At 37.8% G+C, this 7439-nt stretch overlaps 1 non-coding gene across 1 annotated transcript; it reads left to right on the plus strand.

The window, feature by feature from the left end:
* The first annotated feature begins 2007 nt into the window (after window positions 1-2007).
* Window positions 2008-2114, plus strand: LOC141715337 (small nucleolar RNA R71). Its single transcript, XR_012572103.1, has one exon. It is a non-coding gene; the product is annotated as a small nucleolar RNA R71 (small nucleolar RNA).
* Window positions 2115-7439: the final 5325 nt, after the last annotated feature.

Consider the following 7439-nt stretch of genomic DNA (forward strand, 5'->3'; position numbering starts at 1 on the left):
CAATAAGAAGGGTTGATTCCCTTAATATCTGTTATAGTCCATCAAATTGCCGATTTGAACTCTCTCAGAATTCTTAAGAGCTTTTGCTCATCATTACATGAAAGGTCAGATGCAATAATAACAGGCAAAGTAGATGCATCACCTAAAAAAGCATATCTTAAGTGTTCAGGCAATGGTTTAAGCTCAAGTGTAGGAGCTTCCTCAATAGATGGCTTGAGGCGCTTTGGAGATTTTTTAGCTCCTCCATTCCAAGAGATTCAAAAGGCATATCCAGCCTTCATTTTTAGGGAGAAGTATTCTGATATTGCAATTGTTCATCACCTTCGTCATCTTCACTATCTGAATTCCCCAACAAGGCCTTCTCTAAGGCATCAGACCTTAGCATATGATCAAGTTCTGAAGTAACCACAGTATCGACCAACTCCACTTTTAAGCAATCCTCATTTTCAGTCGGGAATTTTATGGCATTAAAAACATTGAACATCACATCCTGATCCAACACTCGCATAGTAAGCTCACCCTTCTGCACATCGATCAAGGTTCGGCCAGTAGCCAAGAATGGTCTTCCCAATATTATGGGAATCTTCTTATCCTCATCGAAATCAAGAATTACAAAATCAGCAGGAAAGATAAGTTTATCAACCTTGACCAAGACATCCTTCACAATGCCTCGTGAATATGTAATAGAACGGTCGGCCAACTATAAGGTCATATAAGTAGGTTTTGGATCAGGTAAGTCCAACTTCTTGAAGATTGACAAGGGCATCAGATTGATGCTAGCTCTCAATTCACATAAGCATTTGTCCAATGACACTTTTCCAATGGTATAAGGAATAGTGAAGCTTACAGGATCTTTAAGCTTCGGAAGTAACTTTTGTTGCAGCACATCACTGCATTCCTCCGTGAGAGCAACTGTCTCTAAGTCATCAAGCTTCACATTCCGAGAGAGAATACCTTTCATAAACTTCGCATAACTAGGTACCTGTTCAAGAGCTTCAGTGAAAGGTATTTTGATATAAAGTTTCTTGAACACCTCCAGAAACTTCTCAAACTGCTTATCCAGCCTTTTCTTCTACAGCCTCTTAGGAAAAGGAGGTGGAGGATAGATCTATTTATTCCATGTATTACCCTCAGGAGGAGTGTGTTACACAGTAGTCTTCCTTGGTTCCACTTTTGCTTCCTTTGGCACTTCTTCTTCAGCCACAGCTTTTTTTCCAAAACTTGAGATTTTCGGGATTTGCAACCTTCCCAGACCTCAATGTAATTGCCTTCACCTGCTCCTTAGCTTCCCTCTTTCCTGGTACTTCAGTGTCACTAGGGAGTGTACCAGGTTGACGATTTAGCAAAGCATTGGCAATTTGCCCAATTTGATTCTCCAAGGTCTTGATAGAAACCACTTGGCTCTTGCACATGAGCCTCAACTCCTCCAATTCATACATTTCATTACATTTTTGCAGCTGGAGTTGTTGTCTTGGTGCATATTGTGGTTGTTGAAAACCAGGAAGGTTGTATTGCTTTGCTCCATACTGCTGATAAGGCTGCTGAACCGCATTCTGGGTATTACTCCAGCTCAAGTTAGGATGATTGCGGTTGTTGGGATGATAAGTGGCTGGAACTAGCTACTGCAACCTCTAAAAGTTGCTCACAAACTAAGCTGATTCACTAGAAATAGCACACTGCTCCGTCTCATGGGCACCAGCACAAAGCTCACTAACACTAGTAATATGATTAACTTCATAATTAGCCAAAGAATCCACATTCATCATCAAATCCTTAAGCTGAGCAGCTATAGTAGTAGATGTATCTAACTCCAGAATTCCTGCTATCTTGCCCTGAGGTAGTCTCTGAGCAGGATTCTGGTATTCATTCGCAGTCATTGGTTTAATCAATTCATAAGCTTCATCATAGCTTTTAGCCCACAAGTCTCCTCCTGATGCTGCATTAAGCATGGGTCTAGAAGTAGCACTCAAACCATTATAGAAACAGTTAATGATCATCCAGTCAGGCATCCCATGGTGATGACACTTTCTAAGCATCTCCTTGTAGCGATCCCAAGCCTCACATAAAGATTCTCTAGATTGCTGAGCAAATTGAGTAAGTACGTTTCTGATTGCAGCAGTCTCCGTCATAGGAAAGAATTTAGTTAAGAACTTTTGAGCAAGATCCTCCCATTTGGTGAGAGACCCTGGTTGTAGAGAATGTAACCAGCACTTAGCTTAATCCAGCAGAGAAAATGGGAAAAGCCTCAACTTAATATCAACTCAGCAACTCCATTGAACTTGAAACTGTCACAGATCACGATGAAATCTCTGATGTGCATGTTGGGGTTTTTGTTACGTACTGATTCTCAATGATCAGGAGAAGCTCAGGATCCAGCTATTCCGGATGTCAACAGGATTTGATGTGCCATCAGGATTTGATGCCCATCAGTATCTGCAGAAGCATCAGTATTTGAAGAGCAGTCTATTGTGAAGATTGAGTCTGTTCCTTATTTTGAGGGATGGATATCTGTTCGTTCTGAGCGATAGGACTTTGTATATTCAGTTAGAGATATGTATTATTTTATGTTAGTATTTGATAATGCATATCCTAGACTGATTTGTAGCAGCTGTGTATTATATAAGCACAGTTTAGGTCATCATATTGTGATTAACTCAAGCATTGTACGACTTAGCAGCTCTCAAGAACATTAGTATTTCTTGATAGAGTTTGTAACAGTTTTTATTAGAAATATAAAGAACTGTTATATTTTTATACTTGTTCGAAATATTTATACAATTGTATCCAACCTCCTTAAATAATTATATCTTTACTGGGCAACAATTGGTATCAGAGCCTACTGATAAAATTACAATCAGAAGCGATCTAAATATGTCTCTGAACAAGTATGAAAGTATTAAAATCCCCATTCTGAAAAAGACTGAATATCCTACATGGAAGATGAAGATGCTCATGCACCTGGAAGCTACAGATCCAGATTATCTCGACGTAATTAATGATGGACCATACATGCCAACAAAACTGGTGCCTGCAACTCCTACTGTTGACATTATCAGTTGAAGGAAAAGAGTGAGTGGACACCAGAAGAGAAGGTAGCTATGTTAAAAGATGCAAAGGTAAGAAATACTTTGCATAACAGTCTTGATTCTGTGATGTCAAACAGGGTTATAGCATACAAGACTGCCAAGGAGATCTGAGATGCTCTTGAAACCCAATGTCAAGGAACCATGGCCATCAAGAAGACAGAAAGGGCTGTTCTGATTCAAGAATATGAACATTTTGAGGCCAAGCCTGATGAAAGTCTCACTGATATCTATGACAGATTTCTGACCCTGCTCAACAATCTGTCCTTGGTGGGAAAGATGTATGATCGAGAGGATTCAAACACTAAATTTCTGAGAGCCTTGATTGAAGAATGGGAGACTCAGACTTCAATCATACGACATCAGTATGATTTGGAAATAATCATTCTGGATGAATTCTATGGCATGCTGAGAACTCATGACTTGGAAGTCCAGCAAAGGAAGGAGAGGAAAAGCAGCAAAAAAAATTAGTTGCTTTGAAAGTAAATGATAAAGCTTCAAAAGAAAGGTCTGTTGAAGTTGCAAGAAAGAAGAACAATCTGCCAGAATCAGATACTGATAATTCATCATCAAATCCTGATGATAATACTGATTCTGAAACTGATGAGAACATGACAGATTTTGATGTCATGCAAATGGCTGCATTGCTGGTTAAGGGCTTCAAGAGGATGCAATTCAGGAAGTCTAAGAAGAATAAAAGCTTCAGGAAGAAGTTCACTGGAGGTGAAAGGAAGTCAACTAGAAGAAGAAATGGAAAGGACTCTAAAGCTGGAAAGGTAGACAGGACAAAAATCAAGTGCTACAACTGTGATGAACCTGGTCACTTTGCTACAGAGTGCAAGAAGACAAAGCATGATAAAGGGAAGAACAAAGCCCTAATTACATCAAGCGAGAATTGGATGGACTCCTCTGATTCTGAAAATGAAGACGCATGTTATGTACTGATGGATAACTTTGATGATCCTGCTTCCTCTGAGTCTAAGGTATCAACTTCTTTCTTCTCGTTTAATACTGAAGATATATCTGAACTGAAATCTATTCTTAAGTCTCTTCATGGTAATTTTAAAAATAAGATTCTAGAGAACAATAGACTGTTAACTGAAATGAATTGTTAAAGTCTAGGAATGATCAGTTGTAGTCTGATTTAGTAAATCAGATTGAAATTCAGAAAGAATGTGAGAAAGCTAAACATACAGCAAAGGTACTAGAAGCTAAGTACAGTATGTTAGAAAATGAATTAGAAAATGAGAGAAAAACTCTTAATGCCTGGACTGCTTCAGGCAAAAAGGTTCATGAGATGATATCTAAGAAAAACTGGAACGAATGTCTTGGTTATGTAGATGGAATTAAGGATGTTGACACTGAAAATGAGACTACCCATAAAACTCCTGTTAAGTTTATCTCTTCAGAAGCTGATGAACCCAAATCCATCTTTGAAAAGGGTTCAACATCAGCATCACAAGAAAAATTAGTAAGTGATAAATCTCAAAGAAAGGAAAATAAGAAAACCATTAAGACTGTTAAGAAAGAAAAGAACATAGGACTTTTGTCTAAAGACAATTAAAAAAGAAATTATCTGAGCTTACTAACAAGCCTCAAGTAAAAAGTCCTAAAAGAAACAGGAATGGTAAGCAAGGTATTGCTAAGGATTCTAATTATAAGGTTGTTTCCAATGCTCCTAGAAAAACTTATTTTAACGGTGGTAATACTAATCATCTTGCTATTGATTGCAGGAGGAGTAAGAAAATGAAAATTATTATTCCCGAGTCTTATGTTAGGGGTAGATCAGTATTTTATAAACCACAAAATCCTTGTTTTCATTGTGGTAGTAGTTGGCATTCGATCTATACTTGTAGTTCCTATCATAAGCTGTATCACAACTATTATGAACCTTTGCCTAAATTTAATAAAGTTTCTTGTGTGCTTAATTCTCTTGGTTCTACTAAATCTGCTTCTGACAAGACAAATCCTGACAAAGGAAAAACTGTCAGAAGTACTCCTGACTCACAAAGGCTTAAGTTGTCCAAAAAGAGGGCCCAAAAAGTATGGGTCCTTAAAAATCCTTCTAATTAATTATTCCTCTGACTACAGGGTAACAAGAAAAATACACTTGTCCTGGATAGTGGATGCTCAGGACACATGACTGGAAATAAATCCCTGTTGTCAGAATTTGAGAAAAAGGCTGGCCCGGATGTAACTTATGGAGATGGAAATGTAGGACACACTCTGGAATATGGAACCTTGATAATTGGAAAGGTAGCAATAGAGAATGTATCTCTGGTGGAAGGACTAATGCATAATCTTCTAAGCATCAGTCAAATTACTGACAGAGGTTATCATGTAGTATTCTATGACTCACATTGTGAAGTCGTTCGTAACAAGTCAAAGAAAATTGTCTTGATAGGATATAGACATGGTAACATATATGAAGCAAGGCTACATAAAAGTCTTGAGAAAGAAGCTACTTGCCTTATCTCAAAGGCATCAGTAGATGAGAGCTAGAACTGGCATAAGAAGCTCTCACATCTCAACTTCAATTCAATCAATAAACTTGCCAAGAAGGAGATGGTAAGAGGATTACCAAATATGTTATACTCATCTGATGGTCTTTGTGATGCTTGCCAAAAGTCCAAACAAAGAAGAGTATCTTTCAAAAGCAAAACTGAATTCCCTATTTCTGAGCCATATCACATGCTACACTTGGATCGTTTTAGACCAGTGAACATAATGTCCATCAACAAGAAAAGGTACACACTTGTAATTGTTGATTATTTCACTAGATATAATTGGATTTATTTTCTACACGGGAAGGATGAAACTCCAGAAATTCTTTTGGATCACATAAGGCAAATTGAGAATGGATCCATTCATAAAGTGAAAATTATGAGAAGTGATAATGGCACTGAGTTCAAGAACTCAAAAATGGAGGAATTCTGTAAGTACAAAGGCATACAACAACAATTCTCAGCTCCTGGTATACCTCAACAAAATGGTGTTGTTGAGAGGAAGAACAGAACCTTGATTGAAGCTGGCAGGACTCTGCTAGAAGAAGTAAAACTACCCACTTACTTTTGGACTGAAGCAGGAAACACAACATGTTATACTCAGAATATCACTCTGATAAACAGACATGGTGTTACTCCTTATCAAATGCTGAAAGAAAAGAAGCCCAATCTCAAACATCTTCATGTATTTGGATGTAAGTGCTTTGTTTTGAGAACTCATACTGATCAGCTAGGAAAGTTTGAATCAAAAGCTGATGAAGGAATCTTTGTTGGATACTCACCATCAAGAGCATACAGAGTTTCCAATCTGAGAACAAATACTGTAGTTGTCTCCATAAATGTATCTTTTTATGATAAGAAGATTCCTGTTTTTGAAGAAAACACTCATGAAAGTCTAATCTTTGCAAATAAAAATGCATTGTTGGAATCTGGATCAAACTCTAATGAACTATCAACACCTGATGATCCAAATCCTGATACTCTTTCAGATTCTGAAGATAATCATTGTACTAATGAACTATCACATGTTGAGGGGGAGCAACAGCAAGGGTCAACTGATCATTCAGAATCAAATGCCAATTCAATCAGATGGACATAATTCAAGTCCCAATACTTCATCAGGAGATAACACAACCAATTCAAGGGGAGCCTCAAATGCATTTGATGAGGCATACAATTCATGGGGAGCATCTAGCTCTAGAAGGATACTTCCTAGTGCCAGAAAATGGACTAAAGATCATACTCCTGATCTGATCATTGGAAATCATGATGATGGTGTAAAGACAAGGAGTGCAACTTAAATGAATGTTTATATCATAATCTATTTTCAAAAGAAGAGCCAAAGAAAGTAGAAGATGCACTCAAGGATGCAGATTGGGTCATGGCTATGCAAAAAGAGTTGAATGAGTTTGAAAGAAATGAAGTATGAAAGCTGGTGCCTAGACTAAAGAACAGGTCAATTGTAGGAACAAAGTGGGTCTTCAGAAATAAGACTGATTCTGATGGAACAATCATCAGAAACAAGGCAAGATTGGTGGCTAAAGGATATTCCCAACAGGAAGGTATTGACTATGATGAAACATTTGCTCTTGTTGCTAGGCTGGAAGCAATCGGAATCTTTTTGGCATATGCTGCTCACAAAAAGTTGAAAGTCTTCCAGATGGATGTCAAGAGTGTGTTTTTCAATGGAGAACTTGAAGAGGAAGTCTATGTTGAACAGCCACCTGGTTTTGTGGATCCTAAATATCCTTATCATGTTTATAGACTTGACAAAGCACTCTATGGACTAAAGCAAGCACCAAGGGCATGGTATGAGATTCTTGCTCAGTTTATGTTGGAAAGTGGATTCAAA

The sequence above is a fragment of the Apium graveolens genome, chromosome 3 (genome assembly GCF_009905375.1).
Source record: "Apium graveolens cultivar Ventura chromosome 3, ASM990537v1, whole genome shotgun sequence".
Taxonomy (NCBI): domain Eukaryota; kingdom Viridiplantae; phylum Streptophyta; class Magnoliopsida; order Apiales; family Apiaceae; genus Apium; species Apium graveolens.